Genomic DNA, 26,578 nt, shown 5'->3' with positions numbered 1-26,578 from the left:
GGATTAGGGTTAGGGGTGTGTTGGATTTAGGGTTTTGATTAGGGTTATGGTTAGGGTTGAGATTAGGGCTGTTTTGGGGTTAGGGTTGTGATTATCGTTAGGGTTGTGATTAGGATTATGGATCGGGTTGAGATTAGGGTTAGGGCTGTGTTGGGGTTAGGGTTGGAGTTAGAATTGGGGGGTTTCCACTGTTTAGGTACATCAGGGGGTCTCCAAACACGACAGCCAATTTTGCGCTAAAAAAGTCAAATGGTACTCCCTCCCTTCTGAGCTCTGCCGTGCGCCCAAACAGTGGTTTACCCCCACATATGGGGCATCAGCGTACTCGGGATAAATTGGACAACAACTTTTGGGGTCCAATTTCTCCTGTTACCCTTGTGAAAATAAAAACTTGGGGGCTAAAAATCTTTTTTGTTGGAAAAAAATATATTTTTTTATTTTCACTACTCTGCATTATAAATTTCTGTGAAGCACTTGAGCTTTCAAAGTTCTCACCACATATCTAGATAAGTTCCTTAGGGGGTCTAGTTTCCAAAATTTGGTCACTTGTGGGGGTTTCTACTGTTTAGGTACATTAGGGGTCTGCAAACGCAACATAACGCCCGCAGACAATTCTATCAAAGTCTGCATTGCAAAATGGCGCTCCTTCCCTTCCGAGCTCTGCCGTGCGCCCAAACAGTGGTTTACCCCCACATATCGGGTACCAGCATACTCAGGACAAATTGGACAACAACTTTTGGGGTCCAATTTCTCTTGTTACCCTTGTGAAAATAAAAATTTGGGGGCTAAAAAAATATTTTTTTGTGGGAAAAAAAATATTTTTTATTTTCACTACTCTGCATTATAAACTTCTGTGAAGCACTTGGGCATTCAAAGTTCTCACCACATATCTAGATAAGTTCCTTGGGGGGTCTATTTTCCAAAATGGGGTCACTTGTTGGGGGTTTCTACTGTTTAGGTACATTAGGGGTCTGCAAAGGCAACATAATGCCCGCAGACAATTCTATCAAAGTCTGCATTCCAAAATGGCACTCCTTCCCTTCCGAGCTCTGCCATGCGCCCAAACAGTGGTTTACCCCCACATATGGGGTACCAGCATACTCAGGACAAATGGGACAACAACTTTTGGGGTCCAATTTCTCTTGTTACCCTTGTGAAAATAAAAACTTGGGGGCTAAAAAATCTTTATTGTTAAAAAATATATTTTTTTTATTTTCACGACTCTGCATTATAAACTTCTGTGATGCACTTGGGCATTCAAAGTTCTCACTACACATCTAGATAAGTTCCATGGGGGGTCTAGTTTCCAAAATGAGGTCACTTTTGGGGGGTTTCTGCTGTTTAGGCACATCAGGGGCTCTCCAAACGCGACATGGCGTCCGATCTCAATTCCAGTCAATTTTGCATTGAAAAGTCAAATGGCGCTCCTTTGCTTCCGAGCTCAGCCATGCGCCCAAACAGTGGTTTACCCCCACATATGGGGTGTCGGCGTACTCAAGACAAATTGTACAACAGCTTCTGGGGTCCATTTTCTCCTGTTACCCTTGGTAAAATAAAAATTTGGAGGCAAAAAGATCATTTTTGTAGAAAAAATGCGATTTTTTTATTTTCACGGCTCTACGTTATAAACTTCTGTGAAGCACCTGGGGGTTTAAAGTGCTCACCACACATCTAGATAAGTTCCTTAAGGGGTCTAGTTTCCAAAATGGTGTCATATGTGGGGGGTCTCTACTGTTTAGGCACATCAGCGGCTCTCCAAACGTGACATGGCGTCCGATCTCAATTCCAGCCAATTCTACATTGAAAAAGTAAAACGACACTCCTTCTCTTCCAAGCTCTGCGGTGCGCCCAAACAGTGGTTTACCCCCATATATGGGGTATCGACGTACTCAGGAGAAATTGCACAACAACTTTTGTGGTCTAATTTCTCCTGTTACCCTTGTGAAAATAAAAATTTGGGGGCAAAAAGATCATTTTTGTAGAAAAAATGAGATTTTTTATTTTCACGGCTCTACGTTATAAACTTCTGTGAAGCACTTGGGGGTTCAAAGTGCTCACCACACATCTAGATAAGTTCCTTGGGGGGTCTAGTTTCCAAATTGGTATCACTTGTGGGGGGTTTCCACTGTTTAGGCACATCAGGGACTCTCCAAACGCGACATGGCATCCGATCTCAATTCCAGCCAATTCTGCATTGAAAAAGTCAAACGGTGCTCCTTCACTTCCAAGCTCTGCGGTGCGCCCAAACAGTGGTTTACCTCCACATATGGGGTATCGACGTACTCAGGAGAAATTGCACAACAACTTTTGTGGTCTAATTTCTCCTGTTACCCTTGTGAAAATAAAAATTTTGGGGCAAAAAGATCATTTTTGTAGAAAAAATTAGATTTTTTATTTTCACGGCTCTACGTTATAAACTTCTGTGAAGCACTTGGGGGTTCAAAGTGCTCACCACACATCTAGATAAGTTCCTTGGGGGGTCTAGTTTCCAAAATGGTATCACTTGTGGGGGGTTTCCACTGTTTAGGCACATCAGGGACTCTCCAAACGCGACATGGCATCCGATCTCAATTCCAGCCAATTCTGCATTGAAAAAGTCAAACGGTGCTCCTTCACTTCCAAGCTCTGCGGTGCGCCCAAACAGTGGTTTACCTCCACATATGGGGTATCGACGTACTCAGGAGAAATTGCACAACAACTTTTGTGGTCTAATTTCTCCTGTTACCCTTGTGAAAATAAAAATTTGGGGGCAAAAAGATCATTTTTGTAGAAAAAATGAGATTTTTTATTTTCACGGCTCTACGTTATAAACTTCTGTGAAGCACTTGGGGGTTCAAAGTCACCACACATCTAGATAAGTTCCTTGGGGGGTCTAGTTTCCAAAATGTTATCACTTGTGGGGGGTTTCCACTGTTTAGGCACATCAGGGACTCTCCAAACGCGACATGGCATCCGATCTCAATTCCAGCCAATTCTGCATTGAAAAAGTCAAACGGTGCTCCTTCACTTCCAAGCTCTGCGGTGCGCCCAAACAGTGGTTTACCTCCACATATGGGGTATCGACGTACTCAGGAGAAATTGCACAACAACTTTTGTGGTCTAATTTCTCCTGTTACCCTTGTGAAAATAAGAATTTGTGGGCGAAAAAATCATTTTTGTGAAAACAAATGCGATTTTTTATTTTCACGGCTCTACGTTATAAACTTCTGTGAAGCACTTGGGGGTTCAAAGTGCTCACCACACATCTAGATAAGTTCCTTGGGGGGTCTAGTTTCCAAAATGGTGTCACTTGTGGGGGGTTTCCACTGTTTAGGCACATTAGGGGCTCTCCAAACGCGACATGGCGTCCGATCTCAATTCCAGCCAATTCTGCATTGAAACAGTCAAACGGTGCTCCTTCACTTCCAAGCTCTGCGGTGCGCCCAAACAGTGGTTTACCTCCACATATGGGGTATCGGCGTACTCAGGAAAAATTGCACAACAAAATTTGTGGTTAAATTTCTGTTTTTACACTTGTGAAAATTAAAAAAAATGGTTCTGAAGTAAAATGTTTGCAAAAAAAAGTAAAATGTTAATTTTTTTCTTCCACATTGTTTTAGTTCCTGTGAAGTACGTAAAGGGTTAATAAACTTCTTGAATGTGGTTTTGAGCAGCTTGAGGGGTGCAGTTTTTAGAATGGTGTCACACTTGGTTATTTTCTATCATATAGACCCCTCAAAATCACTTCAAAGGTGATGTGGTCCCTAAAAAAAACATGGTGTTGTAAAAATGAGAAATTGCTGGTCAACTTTTAACCCTTATAACTCCCTAACAAAAAAAAAAATTGTTTCGAAAATTGTGCTGATGTAAAGTAGACATGTGAGAAATGTTATTTATTAACTATTTTTTGTGACATATCTCTCTGATTTAAGGGCATAAAAATACAAAGTTTGAAAATTGCAAAATTTTAAAAATTTTCGCCATATTTCCATTTTTTTCATAAATAATCGCAAGTAATATCGAAGAAATGTTACCACTAACTTGAAGTACAACATGTCACGAAAAAACAATCTCAGAATCAGCGGGATCCGATAAAGCGTTCCAGAGTTATAACCTCATAAAGTGACACTGGTCAGAATTGTAAAAATTGGCTCGGTCATTAAGTACCAAATTGGCTCTGTCACTAAGGGGTTAAAAGCATCATGTGGAGATTTTTTGCAAAGAGCGGTGAAGATGGAAGTCTGCAGAGACGAGCTCATCATACGGTCTGGACAAGATGAAGAAAAGACGGAGAACGACACTAGAGACGACTTCATCTATAAGGTACCTGGATGTAAATGTTATTTGTGATACTAACTAATTCTCATGTTTTTTTAATGTTAGGAGCATTAAAGGGGAATCTGCAGTCATTATTTGTGACTGTAGACTTCTGAATTCTCACAGTGAACACTGCACGCTGTCAGGATTCTCTCATGCTGGCGATTTACACACATGCGGTCACGTGCTGACTAGACATGTGTGGCCTCAGTCAATGAAAATGAACTGAGTGAGGCGAGGCATGTCTAGTCGGAATGTGGTCGGAAGTATACAAATCGCATGCTTGTGCTGAGATGACTGTCCACCTGCAAGGGAGAATCCTAAAAGTGTGCAGTGCATTAGTTGTGAGAATTCAGAAGCCTGCGATGTCAGGATTCAGCTCTGCAGGTTCCAGTAGTCATCACATGGACACTTCAATGAATTCTTGCCCCGAGTGCCAGAATACCTAGATACACCTCTGAATGGACCATACTCTACCAGGCTTCTACTCCCGGTCCATCATGTCATCTGTATTGCAGTACTGCTGCTGCTGGGGCTGCCATTATTGGCCCTATGGTTCAGTGCAAAGCTTCTTTCACTTGTGGCAGATGCCAATAATTCCACAAGCCATGCTACCTTCTTGCCTGTCTTTCTATTGTTTATCTTCTACATAGATTTTCTGCCTGCAGTGCCATAGGGCCATGCATAGCCCGCCATCTACTCCCTGTCTATTATGTCATTTATACTTTATTACTGCTGTTGGGGCTGTTATTACTGGCCCTAAACTGCCAAACATCTCTTTGCCAGCTTCATCTGAACCCTTCACCATGCTGCTTCTGTAGCGCCCCCACTGTCGCAGGGCCGAGGGGTACCCGGTACCGGGCCTCTGAGTCTCTGCTCTGGGGTTGTCACGGTGGCTAGACCCGGTCCGTGACCCTGCTGAGGGGCGCACAATGAAAGGTGGTGGTATGGTGCTGATGTTATGGTGCGGTGTAGTGCCAGTCGCGGTCAATAACGAGGACACCAGGTTGCAGTCTCTTTACCTCTTTACTGAAGGCTTCTGAGTCCTCAATCCGGAATACGGTTAACAGGGCTGCGCAAGTCCGGCCGGTCCGATGGCACCTCCAGAGTTCCCTTTGCAGGTGGAAATCTGTGCCTACCTTCCTGCACTTGTGTTGTGGTCCTCCCCTGCTGTGCTTACGGGATAGTACCCCACAACTGTTGTGTCTGTTTCTCGTGTTCCCTCACAACTCGATCTGATGTTCTCCCTCTACGTCCCCCTGATCTTACGGTTAGGACGCACCCGTATGACGGGAGGCTCGGAGCTCTTCCGGGACTCTTGCGTCGCCCCACTCCTGTTGTTACCCCCCTGTGTCTTCCTGGGTCTGGGTGAGACAGCCCGCCTGTAACTGACTGTCCTGCCGTAGGTTCGAAGTTTGGCTTGGAGCTCTATACTTCCTCGGCGTTCCGGCCACCGGTTATGCGCCTCAATAGGATGTTGCCTCGTCTTACAGCACGACTCCTACTGGTATTCTCCTTGTTGCGTTGATCTCGTTTCTCACTCAGCACAATAAACCTCGCTTCTTATCCTTTCTTGGGGTACCGCCGCTATATCGTGCAGGCGCGGTCCCGTAACATTCTCTCTGGTTGCTAGGCCTCTGTCAGGATCCCACCTCTGACAGGGACCCCTCCGAATCTTCCCCTACAACACCCTCTGCCACAAGGTGTTGCCTGGTTCCAACCCAGTCAGCTTTCTGTCTAACTTCCTGCCTAACCCCCAGTTTTACCAGACTGTGAGGAGTGGCCTAATAAATAGAACCCTTAGCTCCCCCTGGAGGCCAGACTGTGAAATGTATTGGTGTCTGTGATACCTGGTCAGATGAACTCCTTCAGTGCCATCAGACGTACCATAGCCCCCCTTAGCGGCGGAGCCACAGTACTGCAACGGCCAGGATTCTGGGGCGCTGCACTCCCCCCCCCCCGGTTAAATCCAGTACTCCTGGACTGGGAAGAAAACAACAATACATGTCAGCAAAAATACATACAATTTTGAAAATGCAAGTACAAGTAAACTTTTTTTTTTTAACAGAGCTTCCCTTTATGGGAGGTGAGGACACTTGAACGTTACAAACATGGTTAAATACTTTAAATAACTTTTCTTACCCAACCGGGTATTCTACTAAGTGCAAAATCTTTGAACAATAATTTAACATTGCCTTTAAGGACGTACTCGCTAAATCCACTAAAGACCTTCTTATATCACATATAAGGCTAATTAACTTTTATGCATTCTCCTTCTTTACGTCTGCAGGACCGCCTGTCCTAACTGCTCCAGACCTACTGCCTCTCCTTTCTACACAGGACCGCCCCTTTCCGCCCGGGCCTACTGTCCTTCCACTACTATACACAGTATAGAACATATCATTTTTCTTTCAGTTCAAGATCACTGAGCCATCTCTATATGGCTCCTAAGAGGACTCACCACTAACCCCTACGGGTTCACTTCCTGTCCTCATTCTTCTATTAACATTATTAAACATTTCTTACAATCAACCAGTTAGCTACATATAACTTTTACATATCAGCATTATCAGTACTTTCTTTCAAAACATCATCATTCTTTAAGTGCTTTTGATGAACATCCCCTTTAAGAGGGGACCAAGTCTCTATGAGGTAGTGCAACTTCTCAAGCTGCAAGTCTGTTTGCAGTAAGGACTCCGATGCTGGTTCTGCGACCAGTGTCTTCACAAAGAGTCCTTTCGCTTATAAAACCAGTAGAGAGCACCTTTAAGAAGGTGCAAACTATTTACAAGATCAGTTTTTGAATCATTCACCATCCATGATTCGGCAGTCCTTTGATAACGGAGCAAAAATAGAAAACAAACAAAAGGCAATAGGGATCCCGGGTCAACAAAGGGATCCCTTTAAGAGTTAACCCTGGATGGGTTTTAGCAGCAAAACAGTGAAAACAATTAACTATGTACAATCAATAAAGCATTCTTGCTTACTTAGTCTTCTTGTAGTGTAGGGGGTGGTCTCCTTCCAGGCCTCACCCGGCCAACGGGTCGCATTGGTGCAGCAAGGGCCGGTCCTGGCTCCAGCAGCGACAGGATCCCTCTGCGAGATGCCCTCCTTACTCGTGGGCAAGCGCGACCCAGGGGCACACGGTGAGCCCGGACTTCCGGAAGTTCCACAGAGGCAGGTTCCATCACCTTCTCTGCAGGGGGCTCGTCCTCAGATGTCCTGGTATCGGCCTGGAGTGCGACACATCGCTGGACGCCCCGAGCTATCCAGCCGACCTCCCTCCTCCACCGGGTGTAGGTCACCGCATTGCCAGGCTCCAGGTCGGAATCGTACCTTCCCCCGCAGGGCTCCACTTCCTCCCGATCGACACGGACCTGCAGTGGCTCCCCGATCTCCTGGATAACTCCCCTTCCTTTCCGGGAGTTAAAGGATATCACAACACCCCAGTGCGACGGTGGAACCTCCTCAACGCTCCCCAGATCGACCTGGGCTGCCGGTTGGGGTCTGTTCCGCCACGCTGTCATCAGGCGCTGCAGGTGTTCCGCCTCCGGCAGGATCCTCAGGCCCTGTGCCTGCAGCTCACACTCCGCCGCGGTCGGGATGAAAGAAGCGGGGGACACCGGAGACAGGCGGACCTCTGTAGGTTGGCCCAGCCGAGCGATCACACGGGCATCGGCTTCCAGGCGGTAGGCTATCTGCCGGGCCTCAGCTGCAGCCACACACTCCTCGGACAGCGGCCGGGCGGGTCGGCCCATCGGTAGCTCCGCAAGGGTCAGTTCCCGCAACGATGGCGTGTCCGGGGCTGTGTCGGGTTTTGCAGCCTCTTGCTGAGTCGGGTCATTCCCACGCGGTGCTTCTGGCGTCGCCATTTTCGCTTCCTCTCTGGTGTCCTCTTCCCGCGGTCTCTTTCGTGGGCGGCCCCGTCTCCATGGTCTCCATCCTCCAAAGAGAATGAGGAGGCGGACCTCGGCTGCTGACGGACACGTCCTCAGGACACAGAAATATTTAGACTGGGCGGCCATGGTCGTTCTCGCTCTCCAGCTTGTCTATGCCCACTCCACGCCTCTCTTCTTCTCCTGCGCTCTCCTCAGCACTGTAATGGCGGATTTTGGCGGCAAGTGCCGGCCAGTAGCACTACACAGTCTTTGCAATAAGTCACAGTCCAAGTACAATAAAGCACAGTTCCAAGGCACACATGACCTGATTCTTCAGGCTTAAGTAGATCCTGTTCGTGACGCCAAATTGTAGCGCCCCCACTGTCGCAGGGCCGAGGGGTACCCGGTACCGGGCCTCTGAGTCTCTGCTCTGGGGTTGTCACGGTGGCTAGACCCGGTCCGTGACCCTGCTGAGGGGCGCACAATGAAAGGTGGTGGTATGGTGCTGATGTTATGGTGCGGTGTAGTGCCAGTCGCGGTCACTAACGAGGACACCAGGTTGCAGTCTCTTTACCTCTTTACTGAAGGCTTCTGAGTCCTCAATCCGGAATACGGTTAACAGGGCTGCGCAAGTCCGGCCGGTCTGATGGCACCTCCAGAGTTCCCTTTGCAGGTGGAAATCTGTGCCTACCTTCCTGCGCTTGTGTTGTGGTCCTCCCCTGCTGTGCTTACGGGATAGTACCCCACAACTGTTGTGTCTGTTTCTCGTGTTCCCTCACAACTCGATCTGATGTTCTCCCTCTACGTCCCCCTGATCTTACGGTTAGGACGCACCCGTATGACGGGAGGCTCGGAGCTCTTCCGGGACTCTTGCGTCGCCCCACTCCTGTTGTTACCCCCCTGTGTCTTCCTGGGTCTGGGTGAGACAGCCCGCCTGTAACTGACTGTCCTGCCGTAGGTTCGAAGTTTGGCTTGGAGCTCTATACTTCCTCGGCGTTCCGGCCACCGGTTATGCGCCTCAATAGGATGTTGCCTCGTCTTACAGCACGACTCCTACTGGTATTCTCCTTGTTGCGTTGATCTCGTTTCTCACTCAGCATAATAAACCTCGCTTCTTATCCTTTCTTGGGGTACCGCCACTATATCGTGCAGGCGCGGTCCCGTAACATTCTCTCTGGTTGCTAGGCCTCTGTCAGGATCCCACCCCTGACAGGGACCCCTCCGAATCTTCCCCTACAACACCCTCTGCCACAAGGTGTTGCCTGGTTCCAACCCAGTCAGCTTTCTGTCTAACTTCCTGCCTAACCCCCAGTTTTACCAGACTGTGAGGAGTGGCCTAATAAATAGAACCCTTAGCTCCCCCTGGAGGCCAGACTGTGAAATGTATTGGTGTCTGTGATACCTGGTAAGATGAACTCCTTCAGTGCCATCAGACGTACCATAGACCCCCCTTAGCGGCGGAGCCACAGTACTGCAACGACCAGGACTCTGGGGCGCTGCACTTCTGCCTTTGCCAAGCCAGCCAAACGTTTCCTGGCTGTCCCTTTGTGTTTTACAGCTCTAGAAAGTACTATGGATTACGGAAAATTATAGTCTCTTGAGGGTACACAAACATGGAATAAGAGGGCTAATTATTTAACCACTTCACAGTGAAGCCTGTTTTCACCTTCCTGACAGGGCCAATTTTTTAAATTCTGACTAGTGTCACTTTATGAGGTAAAAACTGTGGAATGCTTCAATGGACCCCAATGATTCTGAGAGTTTTGTTCATCACATACTGTACTTCATGATAGTGATAACATTTGTTTGTTATGACTTGCATTTATTTATGAAAATATTGGAAATTTGGAGAAAACTTGGAAAATTGTGCAATTCTCAATCTTTAATTGTAATGCCCTTAAACCAGAGAGTTATGTCACACAAAATAGTTAAATAACATTTACAACAAGTCTACTTTATATCTGCATCATTTTTGAAACATTAAATTTTTCTATTTCCTAACCAAAAAAAAAAAATTATCAGCAATTTCTCATTTTCCAACACAATTTACAAAACCATTATTTTAGGGACCACATCACATTTGAAGTGACTTTTAAGTAGTCTATATGATAGAAAATGCACAAACTTGATTCCATTGTAAAACTGTGCTCAAAATCATATTCAAGAAGTTTATTAACCCTTCAGGTTCTTCACAGGATGGAAAAAATCAGCATGTTACTGCTTTTTACAAAGATGTTATTTTAACCCTAAATCTTTTATTTTCACAAGGTTAACAGGACTTGGAAGGGAAAGAGCACCATTTGACTTTTTAAACCCAAAATTGGCAGGAAACGAAAGCGAATGCCATGTCAAATTTGCAAAGCTTTGATTTGCCTAAACAGTGGAAATACCCCACAAGTGACACCATTTTGGAAACTAGACCCCTTTGGGAGCTTATCTGGATGTGCGAAGAGCACCTTGAACCCACAAGTGCTTCATAGAATTTCATAATGCTGAAACGCAAAAATGTTTGTTTTTTTTTCACTTTCAGAAGTGGGGCAAGAAAAGATGGATCTCAAATTTGTTCCGCAATTCTCGAGTTCACCAATACCCCATATGTGGGGAAAAACAACTGTTTGGGTGCACAGCAGGGCTTGGAAGGGAAGGAGTGACATTTTGGAGTGCAGAATTTGATGGAATGGTCTGTGGGTGCCATGTTGCGATTGGAGAGCCCCTAATTTGCATAAACAGTGGGAACCCCCACAAGTGACAATATTTTGGTAACTACACCACTCAAGGAATTATCGAGGTGCACAGTTATAGTAATGCTAATAATGCTTTTGGTTTTACTGGTGTATGAATTTATAATGTGATGGTGTGTGTGTACGTTGTGTGGAGTACATCAGATTATAAAAGTATCTTATGTCAACATGGTTAAACCAAATTGTATTAATTTATGTATGTGTGGTATGCTTTGAAGCAATCTTTAATGCAAAAGCCAGATTTCTAATGGCAGGTTTACAATGGTAAATTTTGTCCTTTTTTATTCTGCCCTCAGAGCATACTCTGCATTTTTTTGTGTTCTTCCATTCTTCGCTGTTTGGGGAATCTCATCAGGAAAATATTGACTTAGTACGATGCTGGCACCATCAGTTTCAAAAGGACTGGGAGCCTCAACTTACTGACTATGAAACATTAGCGCCTTGATAACTATCTGCTGAAATTTAAGGAAGGTGTCGTCATGTTTGCACATCAAAACAGCACAAAAGCATTGTACAGTGACATCAGTACAATGTTCATGGCCAACTTTTTGTACCATACTATAGCTTTATGCACTGCACTATATGGTTTGAGGATGTGATCTGAGAGACATACACACCCATGTAAATATAATCCAGAATGCAATCTTGCTTTAGGACTCCTGTTGTAGTACTTCGGACAGTGACAAGGTAGCTGTTGTCACATTGGATGGTGGTCAAAATGAGGACATTCCTCTTGTCCTTATACTTTACCACCATCATGTTTCCGCTGCTTTGTGCTCTGCTGTCACTGTTTCTCAGCAGTTGCCCAATTAACGGCTTAGAGAGGCCTCTCTAAGATCTTGGCATGGTGTTGCATGCAACTGTACCTCTGACAGAGAAGGTCTTGAAGAGTGGGATACTGTTGTAAAAGTTATCTACGTAGAGGTGATAACCAGGGGCGTAACGACCGCGGTCGCAGCGGTCGCCATTGCGACCGGGCCCCGCAGGTCAGGGGCCCCGGGCCGGCAGGTCAGGGCAGGGCCGGGCTGGACATCGGGCACTTCTGGCAAATGCCAGAAGAGCCGATGCCAGTAGTGGGCCGCTGCACTGTTCCTCCCCCGGAACCCCTCCCCCAGTGCCGCCGCCGCCGCCGCATTTAACTATACCGGCGTCTATGACACCGGTATAGTTCAATGCAATGATGGAGGAGAGCGTCACCTGACGCTCCCTCTCCCATCATTCCCCGCTCTGCCTCTGACAGTACACTGCGGGTGCGCGATGACGTCATATCATCGCGCACCTGCAGTGTCCTGGGCAGACTTCAGCCGCCAGGAGCAGCGCGGGCAAAAGGAAAGGTGAGGAGAGTTTTTTTTTTTCTTTTTTACCGGACTGTGGGGCCATTATCGGGGGGGGGGGGGGGGAGATGAGATGCGGGCTATGCTCTATATACCCCTGTGCTGGCTGTGCTCTATATACCCCTGTGCGGGCTGTGCTGTATATACCCCTGTGCTGGCTGTGGTCTATATACCCCTGTGCTGGCTGTGCTGCATATACCCCTGTGCGGGCTCTGCTGTATATACCCCTGTGTGGGCTCTGCTGTATATACCCCTGTGCGGGCTGTGCTGTATATACCCCTGTGCGGGCTGTGCTGTATATACCCCTGTGCTGGCTGTGCTCTATATACCCCTGTGCTGGCTGTGCTGCATATACCCCTGTGCGGGCTCTGCTGTATATACCCCTGTGTGGGCTCTGCTGTATATACCCCTGTGCGGGCTGTGCTCTATATACCCCTGTGCGGGCTGTGCTCTATATACCCCTGTGCGGGCTGTGCTGTATATACCCCTGTGCGGGCTCTGCTGTATATACCCCTGTGCTGGCTGTGGTCTATATACCCCTGTGCTGGCTGTGCTGCATATACCCCTGTGCGGGCTCTGCTGTATATACCCCTGTGCGGGCTGTGCTGTATATACCCCTGTGCGGGCTCTGCTGTATATACCCCTGTGCGGGCTCTGCTGTATATATCCCTGTGCGGGCTGTGCTGTATATATCCCTGTGCGGGCTGTGCTCTATATACCCCTGTGCGGGCTGTGCTCTATATACCCCTGTGCGGGCTCTGCTGTATATACCCCTGTGCGGGCTCTGCTGTATATACCCCTGTGCGGGCTGTGCTCTATATACCCCTGTGCGGGCTGTGCTCTATATACCCCTGTGCTGGCTGTGCTGCATATACCCCTGTGCGGGCTCTGCTGTATATACCCCTGTGCGGGCTGTGCTGTATATATCCCTGTGCGGGCTGTGCTCTATATACCCCTGTGCGGGCTGTGCTCTATATACCCCTGTGCGGGCTCTGCTGTATATACCCCTGTGCGGGCTCTGCTGTATATACCCCTGTGCGGGCTGTGCTCTATATACCCCTGTGCGGGCTGTGCTCTATATACCCCTGTGCTGGCTGTGCTGCATATACCCCTGTGCGGGCTCTGCTGTATATACCCCTGTGCGGGCTGTGCTGTATATACCCCTGTGCGGGCTGTGCTCTATATACCCCTGTGCTGGCTGTGCTGTATATACCCCTGTGCTGGCTGTGCTGTATATACCCCTGTGCGGGCTTTGCTGTATATACCCCTGTGCGGGCTCTGCTGTATATACCCCTGTGCGGGCTTTGCTGTATATACCCCTGTGCGGGCTGTGCTGTATATACCCCTGTGCGGGCTGTGCTGTATATACCCCTGTGCGGGCTGTGCTCTATATACCCCTGTGCTGGCTGTGCTGTATATACCCCTGTGCGGGCTCTGCTGTATATACCCCTGTGCGGGCTGTGCTGTATATACCCCTGTGCGGGCTGTGCTGTATATACCCCTGTGCGGGCTGTGCTCTATATACCCCTGTGCTGGCTCTGCTGTATATACCACTGTGCGGGCTGAGCTGTATATACCCCTGTGCCGGCTGTGCTGTATATACCCCTGTGCTGGCTGTGCTGTATATACCCCTGTGCGGGCTCTGCTGTATATACCCCTGTGCGGGCTGTGCTCTATATACCCCTGTGCGGGCTGTGCTGTATATACCCCTGTGCGGGCTGTGCTGTATATACCCCTGTGCGGGCTCTGCTCTATATACCCCTGTGCGGGCTGTGCTGGATATACCACTGTGCGGGCTGTGCTGGATATACCACTGTGCGGGCTGTGCTGGATATACCACTGTGCGGGCTGTGCTGGATATACCACTGTGCGGGCTGTGCTGGATATACCACTGTGCAGGCTGTGCTGGCACCCAACACCATGTTGCAGTGCAGGAGATTCCTGCAACAGTCCGAGGCGTATCTAGGGGAAGGGGGTGGGGGGGCGTCACGGAGGTAGGGGGGGGGGCCCCATTTGGAAGTTCGCACCGGGGCCCATAACTTTGTAGTTACGCCACTGGTGATAACCCTTTTCCAGCAATGGATGCAGAAATTCTCACACAATTTTCCAACTCATCGCACGGCCTGGGGCATTCAGGGGAGTCAAGCAAGGTGTCCTTCCCTCCATAGACCCTAAATCTGTGGTGGTACCCAGAGGTACTCTTGCACAGCTTGTGCAGTTTAATTCCATTCCCCTGTTACTGGGCAAGTATTGTTAGAATTTTTAGCCTCTCTTTAAAATAAACCAGAGATTCACCTATACACATTTGCTTTGGGGTCAATACAAAACTCACAAAAATTAATACATATGCGTGGCCGAGAGACAAGGATTGTTATATCTCTCCCAATATTTCTGTCCGAAACAATAGGACAGTCTAGGAAACTCCCCAATAAATACAAAACAACAGAACGGAGTATACAAGTCCCAATACGCATTTTATTTAAAAATTGTATAATTTTATTTATATTATCAAAATATATAATTCAAACTGAGTAATCAAATATAAATACAATACATATAAATAACAGGATTAGTGGAGGAGGAAACACTATAATAGTGGCGGAGCGGATGACAACACCTATCACATCATATCACAAGGACTGCTATTGTGGGAGCCATAGTAAAAAAAAAAAAAAAAAAAAAAAAAAAAGTTGCAACAGTGCAGGTTATATCACTAGCTAAAGTGCCATAGTGCCTACAGGACTCATCACCTCATATCATATAAAGCAGCTTACCCATTAGGTCTGAGATGTCTCACCACGCTCCATAAGGGGGTGGTGTGTGGAGCGTGGTGAGACATCTCAGACCTAATGGGTAAGCTGCTTTATATGATATGAGGTGATGAGTCCTGTAGGCACTATGGCACTTTAGCTAGTGATATAACCTGCACTGTTGCAACTTTTTTTTTTTTTTTTTTTAACTATGGCTCCCACAATAGCAGTCCTTGTGATATGATGTGATAGGTGTTGTCATCCGCTCCGCCACTATTATAGTGTTTCCTCCTCCACTAATCCTGTTATTTATATGTATTGTATTTATATTTGATTACTCAGTTTGAATTATATATTTTGATAATATAAATAAAATTATACAATTTTTAAATAAAATGCGTATTGGGACTTGTATACTCCGTTCTGTTGTTTTGTATTTTTTGTTTTTTACATTTGCTTTGGGGGTTGTATGCCTCAGTAAATTTTCTGCTAAAGTATTCATCTACTGGACAAACCTCATATAGATGATCAATATTGGGATAGTCTAGATGAGGATACTGTGCATTATTAGCGATGAGTAGGGTTGAGCGAAATGGGTCGTTCATTTTCAAAAGTCGCCGACTTTTGGCAAAGTCGGGTTTCATGAAACCCGATCCGACCCCTGTGCGGGGTCGGCCATGCGGTACGCGACTTTCGCGCCAAAGTCGCGTTTCAATGACGCGAAAAGCACCATTTCTCAGCCAATGAAGGTGAACGCAGAGTGTGGGCAGCGTGATGACATAGGTCCTGGTCCCCACCACCTTATAGAAGGGCATTGCAGTGATTGGCTTGCTGTCTGCGGCGTCACAGGGGCTATAAAGGGGCGTTCCCGCCGACCGCCATCTCACTGCTGCTGATCTGAGCTTAGGGAGAGGTTGCTGCCGCTTCGTCAGAAGCAGTGATAGCGTTAGGCAGGGTCCATTAACCACCAAACCGCTTGTGCTGTAGCGATTTCCACTGTCCAACACCACCTTCGGTGTGCAGGGACAGTGGAAGCTACATTTTTTTTTTCCCTCAGCGCTGTAGCTCATTGGGCTGCCCTAGAAGGCGCCCTGATAGCTGCGTTGCTGTGTGTACGCCACTGTGCAAACCAACTGCTTTTTTCAAAGCACAAATCCTCTTGTTCCTTCCTTTCTGCATAGCTATCTTTTTTGTTTGTCCACACTTTTTATTTAATTTGTGCATCAGTCCACTCCTTATTGCTGCCTGCCATACCTGGCTGAGATTACTGCAGGGAGATAGTAATTGTAGGACAGTCCCTGTTTTTTTTTTTTTTTTTGTGGGAGATTAAGATTGGCATTTCTGCTAGAGTGCCATCCCTGTGTGTGCCATCTCTCACTCAGTGGGCCATAGAAAGCCTATTAATTTTTTTGCTTGATTTGGGTTCTAAAATCTACCTGAAAAAAAATCACTACATCAATCAGTGGGAGAAAAATATTGGCCTCAGGGCTTGTGTGCCACTCCTGACTCCTGTGTGTGCCATCTCTCACTCAGTGGGCCATAGAAAGCCTATTAATTTTTTTGCTTGATTTGGGTTCTAAAATCTACCTGAAAAAAAATCACTACATCAATCAGTGGGAGAAAAATATTGGCCTCAGGGCTTGTGTGCCACTCCTGACTCCTGTGTGTGCCATCTCTCACTCAGTGGGCCATAGAAAGCCTATTTATTTTTTTGCTTGATTTGGGTTCTAAAATCTACCTGAAAAAAAATCACTACATCAATCAGTGGGAGAAAAATATTGGCCGCAGGGCTTGTGTGCCACTCCTGACTCCTGTGTGTGCCATCTCTCACTCAGTGGGCCATAGAAAGCCTATTTATTTTTTTGCTTGATTTGGGTTCTAAAATCTACCTGAAAAAAAATCACTACATCAATCAGTGGGAGAAAAATATTGGCCTCAGGGCTTGTGTGCCACTCCTGACTCCTGTGTGTGCCATCTCTCACTCAGTGGGCCATAGAAAGCCTATTTATTTTTTTGCTTGATTTGGGTTCTAAAATCTACCTGAAAAAAAATCACTACATCAATCAGTGGGAGAAAAATATTGGCCTCAGGGCTTGTGTGCCACTCCTGACTCCTGTGTGTGCCATCTCTCACTCAGTGGGCCATAGAAAGCCTATTTAATTTTTTGCTTGATTTGGGTTCTAAAATCTACCTGAAAAAAAATCACTACATCAATCAGTGGGAGAAAAATATTGGCCTCAGGGCTTGTGTGCCACTCCTGACTCCTGTGTGTGCCATCTCTCACTCAGTGGGCCATAGAAAGCCTATTTATTTTTTTGCTTGATTTGGGTTCTAAAATCTACCTGAAAAAAAATCACTACATCAATCAGTGGGAGAAAAATATTGGCCTCAGGGCTTGTGTGCCACTCCTGACTCCTGTGTGTGCCATCTCTCACTCAGTGGGCCATAGAAAGCCTATTTATTTTTTTGCTTGATTTGGGTTCTAAAATCTACCTGAAAAAAAATCACTACATCAATCAGTGGGAGAAAAATATTGGCCTCAGGGCTTGTGTGCCACTCCTGACTCCTGTGTGTGCCATCTCTCACTCAGTGGGCCATAGAAAGCCTATTTATTTTTTTGCTTGATTTGGGTTCTAAAATCTACCTGAAAAAAAATCACTACATCAATCAGTGGGAGAAAAATATTGGCCTCAGGGCTTGTGTGCCACTCCTGACTCCTGTGTGTGCCATCTCTCACTCAGTGGGCCATAGAAAGCCTTTTTTTTTATTATTTGGTTTCTAAAGTCTTCCTGAAAAAGAAAAAAAAAAGAAAACAGTGGGAGATTAATATTGCCCTTTCTGCTTGTGTGCCAGTCTTGACTCCTGGGTGTGCCCTCTCTCTCTCTCAAATTGTGGGCCATAGAAAGCCTATTTATTTTTTTGCTTGATTTGGGTTCTAAAATCTACCTGTAAAAAAATCACTACATCAATCAGTGGGAGAAAAATATTGGCCTCAGGGCTTGTGTGCCACTCCTGACTCCTGTGTGTGCCATCTCTCACTCAGTGGGCCATAGAAAGCCTTTTTTTTATTTTTTATTAATTGGTTTCTAAATTGTCCCTGAAAAAATCATTTTATCTTATTCGGTTTCTAAAGTCTCCCTGAGGGGAAAAAAAAAAAAAAAAAGTAGGTGGGAGATTAATATTGACATTTATGCTTGAGTGACAGTCCTGCGTGTGTGGCATCTCTGTGATTTGGTGCCACAGAAAACAGAGTGTGTAACATTGTGCCTGATTTTCCTTGTGGTCTCACCAACCTGTTAAGGGATATTGAAATCATACTGAAGTTATAGCTCACCGTGTAAGTTGTTTGACAGCAACAAATAAAGTTACTTTGGTTAAGTTTTTAAAACAATGAGGAAGTCTGGTGCAAGAGGTCGTGGCCGTGGGCGTTCATTGTCAGCTGGTAATGATGGTAGTGGTAGTGGAGCATCAGGTGGTCGTGGGGATAAAAATATTCCACCTAAGTCTGGAGCTGTGGAGCCAGTTTCGTCGTCTGGCTACACAAGGCCTCGAACGCTCTCTTTTCTGGGAGTAGGAAAACCGCTTTTAAAGCCGGAGCAGCAACAGCAAGTTTTGGCTTACATTGCAGACTCAGCCTCTAGCTCTTTTGCCTCCTCTTCTGAAACTGGTAAATGTAAAAGCAGCGCGTCGCTTGTGGATGTTCACGGTCAGGGACAAGTCGCTTCCCTGTCCTCTTCAGCAAAAACTACAACAAGAGAGAAGGATGCAGCAGGCGACACAACGGGTTACTCCATGGAGCTCTTTACACATACCGTCCCTGGCTTAGAAAGTGAAACACTTAACAGGCCATGCACATTACAAGTAGATTCTGACATGGAGTGCACTGATGCACAGCCACAGCCAGAGAACTATGCTGCTCCTTTGACTCAGACCACAACATTGCCCTCTCAGGGTACTGATCCACAATCAGACCCTGATGAGACTATGTTGCCCCGCCACGAACGCTATACCACCGACCGACACGGTGACACAGATGAAGTTGCACACGAGCTCGAAAAGGAGGTAATAGATGACCCAGTTGTTGACCCCGATTGGCAGCCATTGGGGGAACAGGGTGCAGGCGGCAGTAGTTCAGAAGCGGAGGTGGAGGAGGGGCCGCAGCAGTCATCAACATCGCAACAGGTTCCATCTGCCGGGCCCGTATCTGGCCCAAAACGCGTGTCAAAGCCAAAACCTGTTGGAGGACAGCGTGGCCATCCGGTTAAAGCTCAGTCTGCAATCCCTGAAAAGGGATCCGATGCTAGGAAGAGTGCAGTCTGGCATTTTTTTAAACAACATCCAATTGATCAGCGCAAAGTCATCTGTCAAAAATGTTCAACTAGCTTAAGCAGAGGTCAGAATCTGAAAAGTCTCAATACTAGTTGCATGCATAGACACTTAACCACCATGCATTTTCAAGCCTGGACTAACTACCAAACGTCCCTTAAGGTTGTAGCACCCTCGGCCAATGAAGCTAGTCAGCAACGCAACATCCCTTCCATCACTGTAAGGCCACCATTTTCCGCACCACCGGCAGTATCTGTGCAGGTTTCTTTGCCAGCCAAAAGCAGTCAGGGTCAGGGAATCACCAGTTTTGTAGGAGGAAATATTGCATATAGGGCACCGGCGGAAACAATACCGTCTCCAACCGTCTCTCAGTCTGCCATGTCCACCGGCACACCCGAAAGTCCCACGATCTCCAGCTCTCCAGTCCAGCTCACACTACATGAGACTCTGGTTAGAAAAAGGAAGTACTTATCCTCGCATCCGCGTACACAGGGTTTTAACGCCCACATAGCTAGACTAATCTCGTTAGAGATGATGCCCTACCGGTTAGTTGAAAGCGAAGCTTTCAAAGCCCTGATGGAGTACGCTGAACCACGATACGAGCTACCCAGTCGACACTTTTTTTCCAGAAAAGCCATCCCAGCCCTGCACCAGCATGTTAAACAGCGCATCATCCATGCACTCAGGCAATCTGTGAGTACAAAGGTGCACCTGACTACAGATGCATGGACCAGTAGGCATGGCCAGGGACGTTATGTGTCCATCACGGCACACTGGGTGAATGTGGTGGATGCAGGGTCCACAGGGGACATCAATTTCGGGACAGTTGTGCCTAGCCCACAGTCTAGGAAACAGTTGGCTGTAGGCGTTCGCACCCCCTCCTCCTCCTCCTCGTCCTCCTGCAGAAGCTACAGCTCTTCCACAGACCGCAGTCGGCCAACCACTCAATCGGCAGATGACACTGTTGCACACCAGTTGTCCCATTATGGGCCAGCTACTGGCAAGCGTCAGCAGGCTGTATTGGCTATGAAGTGTTTGGGCGACAACAGACACACCGCGGAAGTTCTGTCCGAGTTCTTGCAACAAGAAATGCAGTCGTGGCTGGGCACAGTAGATCTTGAGGCAGGCAAGGTAGTGAGTGATAACGGAAGGAATTTCATGGCTGCCATCTCCCTTTCCCAACTGAAACACATTCCTTGCCTGGCTCACACCTTAAACCTGGTGGTGCAGTGCTTATTGAAAACTTATCCTGGGTTCTCCGACCTGCTCCTCAAAGTTCGTGGACTTTGCTCACATAGTTGACGTTCGCCTGAACACTCCAGCCGTATGCAGACCTATCAGCGGTCTTTGAACCTTCCCCAGCATCGCCTAATCATAGACGTTGCAACAAGGTGGAACTCAACACTGCACATGCTTCAGAGACTGTGCCAACAGAGACGGGCTGTTATGTTTTTGTGGGAGGATACACATACACGGGCAGGCAGTAGGATGGCAGACATGGAGTTGTCAGGTGTGCAGTGGTCGAAGATACAAGACATGTATCAAGTCCTTCAGTGTTTTGAGGAATGCACACGGCTGGTTAGTGCAGACAACGCCATAATAAGCATGAGCATCCCCCTAATGTGACTGCTGATGCAAAGTTTGACACACATAAAGGATCAGGCGTCTGCACCAGAGGAAGAGGAAAGCCTTGATGACAGTCAGCCATTGTCTGGTCAGGGCAGTGTACAGGACTAGGGTTGAGCGAAACGGGTCGATCATTTTCAAAAGTCGCCGACTTTTGGCTAAGTCGGCGTCTCATGAAACCCGATCCGACCCCTGTGCTTGTCGGCCATGCGGTACGCGACTTTCGCGCCAAAGTCGCATTTCAATGACGCGAAAAGCGCCATTTCTCAGCCAATGAAGGTGAACGCAGAGTGTGGGCAGCGTGATGACATAGATCCTGGTCCCCACCATCTTAGAGAAGGGCATTGCAGTGATTGGCTTGCTGTCTGCGGCGTCACAGGGGCTATAAAGGGGCGTTCCCGCCGACCGCCATCTTACTGCTGCTGATCTGAGCTTAGGGACAGGTTGCTGCCGCTTTGTCAGAAGCAGGGAGAGCGTTAGGCAGGGTCCACTAACCACCAAACCGCTTGTGCTGCAGCGATTTCCACTGTCCAACACCACCTTCGGTGTGCAGGGACTGTGGAAGCTATTTTTTATTTTTTTTCCCCTCAGCGCTGTAGCTCATTGGGCTGCCCTAGAAGGCTCCGTGACCGTGATAGCTGTATTGCTGTGTGTACGCCACTGTGGAAACCAACTGCTTTTTTCAAAGCACATATCCTCTTGTTCCTTCCTTTCTGCACAGCTATCTTTTTTGTTTGTCCACACTTTTTATTTAATTTGTGCATCAGTCCACTCCTATTGCTGCCTGCCATACCTGGCTTAGATTACTGCAGGGAGATAGTAATTGTAGGACAGTCCCTGTTTTTTTTTTTTTTTTTTTTGTGGGAGATTAAGATTGGCATTTCTGCTACAGTGCCATCCCTGTGTGTGCCATCTCTCACTGAGTGGGCCATAGAAAGCCTATTTATTTTTTCCGTGATTTGTGTTCTAAATTCTACCTCAACACAAAAACACTACATCAATCAGTGGGAGAAAAATATTGGCCTCAGTCAGGGCTTGTGTGCCACTGCTGTGTGTGCTATCTCTCATTCAGTGGGCTATAGAAAGCCTATTGTTTTTTTTTTTTTTTTTTAATATTATTTGGTTTCTAAAGTCTCCCTGAAAAAAAAAAAAATACCTAAAAAAACAGTGGGAGAGTAATATTGCCCTTTCAGCTTGTGTGCCAGTCTTGACTCCTGGGTGTGCCACCTCTCTCTCTCATTCAGTGGGCCATAGAAAGGCTATTTTTTTTTTTGGTTTTTTTAATATTATTTGGTTTCTAAAGTCTCCCTGAAAAAAAAAAAAAAAACATACAAAAACAGTGGGAGAGTAATATTGCCCTTTCAGCTTGTGTGCCAGTCTTGACTCCTGGGTGTGCCACCTCTCTCCCTTTCATTCAGTGGGCCATAGAAAGCCTATTTATTATTTTTTTTAAATATTATTGGGTTTCTAAAGTCTCCCTTAAAAAACAAAAAATACATAAAAAAACAGTGGGAGAGTAATATTGCCCTTTCAGCTTGTGTGCCAGTCTTGACTCCTGGGTGTGCCACCTCTCTCTCTCATTCAGTGGGCCATAGAAAGGCTATTTTTTTTTTGGTTTTTTTAATATTATTTGGTTTCTAAAGTCTCCCTGAAAAAAAAAAAAAAACATACAAAAAACAGTGGGAGAGTAATATTGCCCTTTCAGCTTGTGTGCCAGTCTTGACTCCTGGGTGTGCCACCTCTCTCCCTTTCATTCAGTGGGCCATAGAAAGCCTATTTATTTTTTTTTTAAATATTATTGGGTTTCTAAAGTCTCCCTTAAAAAACAAAAAATACATAAAAAAACAGTGGGAGAGTAATATTGCCCTTTCAGCTTGTGTGCCAGTCTTGACTCCTGGGTGTGCCACCTCTCTCTCTCATTCAGTGGGCCATAGAAAGGCTATTTTTTTTTTTGGTTTTTTTAATATTATTTGGTTTCTAAAGTCTCCCTGAAAAAAAAAAAAAAAAACATACAAAAAACAGTGGGAGAGTAATATTGCCCTTTCAGCTTGTGTGCCAGTCTTGACTCCTGGGTGTGCCACCTCTCTCCCTTTCATTCAGTGGGCCATAGAAAGCCTATTTATTTTTTTTTTTAAATATTATTGGGTTTCTAAAGTCTCCCTTAAAAAACAAAAAATACATAAAAAAACAGTGGGAGAGTAATATTGCCCTTTCAGCTTGTGTGCCAGTCTTGACTCCTGGGTGTGCCACCTCTCTCTCTCATTCAGTGGGCCATAGAAAGGCTATTTTTTTTTTGGTTTTTTTAATATTATTTGGTTTCTAAAGTCTCCCTGAAAAAAAAAAAAAAAACATACAAAAAACAGTGGGAGAGTAATATTGCCCTTTCAGCTTGTGTGCCAGTCTTGACTCCTGGGTGTGCCACCTCTCTCCCTTTCATTCAGTGGGCCATAGAAAGCCTATTTATTTTTTTTTTTAAATATTATTGGGTTTCTAAAGTCTCCCTTAAAAAACAAAAAATACATAAAAAAACAGTGGGAGAGTAATATTGCCCTTTCAGCTTGTGTGCCAGTCTTGACTCCTGGGTGTGCCACCTCTCTCTCTCATTCAGTGGGCCATAGAAAGGCTATTTTTTTTTTGGGTTTTTTTAATATTATTTGGTTTCTAAAGTCTCCCTGAGAAAAAAAAAAAAATAAATTAGGTGGGAGATTAATATTGACATTAGTGCTTGAGTGACAGTCCTGCGTGTGTGTCATCTCTGTGATTTTGTGCCACAGAAAACAGAGTGTGTAACATTGTGCCTGATTTTCCTTGTGGTCTCACCAACCTGTTAAGGGATATTGAAATCATACTGAAGTTATAGCTCACCGTGTAAGTTGTTTGACAGCAACAAATAAAGTTACTTTGGTTAAGATTTTAAAACAATGAGGAAGTCTGGTGCAAGAGGTCGTCGTGGGCGTTCATTGTCAGCTGGTAATGATGGTAGTGGTAGTGGAGCATCAGGTGGTCGTGGGGATAAAAATATTCCACCTAAGTCTGGAGCTGTGGAGCCAGTTTCGTCGTCAGGCTACACAAGGCCTCGAACGCTCTCTTTTCTGGGAGTAGGAAAACCGCTTTTAAAGGCGGAGCAGCAACAGCAAGTTTTGGCTTACATTGCAGACTCAGCCTCTAGCTCTTTTGCCTCCTCTTCCGAAACTGGTAAATGTAAAAGCAGCGCGTCGCTTGTGGATGTTCACGGTCAGGGACAAGTCGCTTCCTTGTCCTCCTCAGCAAAAACTACAACAAGAGAGAAGGATGCAGCAGGCGACACAACGGGTCACTCCATGGAGCTCTTTACACATACCGTCCCTGGCTTAGAAAGTGAAACATTTAACAGGCCATGCCCATTACAAGTATATTCTGACATGGAGTGCACTGATGCACAGCCACAGCCAGAGTACTATGCTGCTCCTTTGACTCAGACCACCACATTGCCCTCTCAGGGTACAGATCCACAATCAGACCCTGATGAGACTATGTTGCCCCGCCACGAACGCTATACCACCGACCGACACAGTGACACAGACGAAGTTGCACACGAGCTCGAAGAGGAGGTAATAGATGACCCAGTTATTGACCCCGATTGGCAGCCTGTTGTGAATTTGGATTCTGGGCTCCCCCGGTGGCCGCTTGTGGAATTGGACTTGTCATCCTCTTTCCTGTTTCACCTGATTCCATCAGTAGTGGGTGTCGCTATTTAAGCTCATTTCTCTGGTGGTTTCTTGCCGGTCAACAATGTTATCTGATGCCTCTCAGTGCTTGTTCCTGCTTCTAGACAATTACTAGATAAGTTGGACTTTTGTCCATGTTTTGTTTTGCCTATTTGTTCCAGTTCACAGCTGAAGTTTTGTTACTGTGTCTGGAAAGCTCTCGTTGATCAGGGATTGCTACTCTGGCGTTATGAGTTAATGCCAGAGTTTAAGGTAATCTCTGGATGGTGTTTTGTTAGTGTTTTTCTGCTGACCATGAAAGTATACTATCTGTCTTCTGCTATCTAGTAAGCGGACCTCAAATTTGCTAAGACTATTTTCCTGCTGCGTTTGTTGTTTCATCTGAACTCACCGTCATTATATGTGGGGGGCTACTGTCTTCTTTGGAATATTTCTCTAGAGGTGAGCCAGGTCTTATATTTCCCTCTGCTAGCTATTTAGGTCTTAGGCCAGAGCTGGGCATCTAGCGATAAATAGGAAATGCTACCTGGCTATTTCTAGTTGCGCGGCAGGCTTAGTTCATGGTCAGTATAGTTCCATCTTCCGAGAGCTTGTCCCTCTATAGGCTTGCTATGATCTCTGCCTGCAGAGATCATGACAGTTTGACCGGCCAATAAAGTGTTAAAGACCCAGGTTGAGAAAGGAGAGTTATAAGAAGTCTGCTGGAATTTTTTTTTTTTTTTTTTTTTTTCCTCCAGTCTGCCTTGCTGCAGTCTTTTTTCTCTCTCTCCTCCTAATCTCTGTATGCTCTGTGTGCACCTGACAATAATGAATCTCCAGAGTGTAACTGCGGGTTTGAATAATCTCATCACGAAAGTACAAAATTTACAAGATTTTGTGGTACATGCTCCGGTATCTGAGCCGAGAATTCCTTTGCCGGAGTTCTTCACAGGGAATAGAGCTAGCTTCCAGAATTTCCGAAATAATTGTAAGCTTTATTTGTCCCTGAAGTCTCGTTCAGCTGGAGACCCTGCTCAGCAGGTTAGGATTGTGATTTCCTTGCTCAGGGGTGACCCTCAAGATTGGGCCTTCTCATTGCCAGCAGGGGATCCTGCGTTACGCGATGTGGATGCGTTTTTTCTGGCCTTGGGCTTGCTTTATGAGGAACCTCATTTGGAACTTCAGGCAGAAAAAACTTTGATGGCACTATCTCAGGGGCAAGACGAAGCTGAAGTTTTCTGCCAAAAATTCCGTAAATGGTCTGTGCTTACTCAGTGGAATGAGTGCGCCTTGGCGGCAACTTTCAGAGAAGGTCTCTCTGATGCCGTTAAGGATGTTATGGTGGGGTTCCCTTTGCCTGCAGGTCTGAATGAGTCCATGACAATGGCTATTCAGATTGATAGGCGTCTGCGGGAGCGCAAACCGGTGCACCATCTGGCGGTGTCTATGGAAAAGACGCCTGAAAGTATGCAGTGTGATAGAATTCTGTCCAGGAGCGAGCGACAGAATTTTAGACGGAAGAATGGATTGTGTTTCTATTGTGGGGATTCTACTCATGTTATATCGGCATGCTCTAGGCGTACAAAGAAGCTTGATAAGTCTGTTTCCATTGGCACCATTCAGTCTAAGTTTATTTTGTCTGTAACCCTGATTTGCTCTTTGTCATCCATTGCCACGGACGCCTATGTTGACTCTGGCGCCGCTCTGAGTCTTATGGATTGGTCCTTTGCCAATCGTTGTGGTTTTGATTTAGAGCCTTTGGAGACTCTTATTCCTCTGAAGGGGATTGACTCCACCCCATTGGCTAATAATAAACCACAATACTGGACACAAGTAACCATGCGTATCAATCCGGATCACCAGGAGATTATTCGTTTCCTGGTGCTGTATAATTTACATGACGATTTGGTACTGGGATTGCCATGGTTGCAGTCTCACAAC

This window comes from Ranitomeya variabilis, chromosome 4, assembly GCF_051348905.1.
Source record: "Ranitomeya variabilis isolate aRanVar5 chromosome 4, aRanVar5.hap1, whole genome shotgun sequence".
NCBI classification, from domain to species: domain Eukaryota; kingdom Metazoa; phylum Chordata; class Amphibia; order Anura; family Dendrobatidae; genus Ranitomeya; species Ranitomeya variabilis.
Note: the sequence above shows the minus strand (reverse complement) of the source record.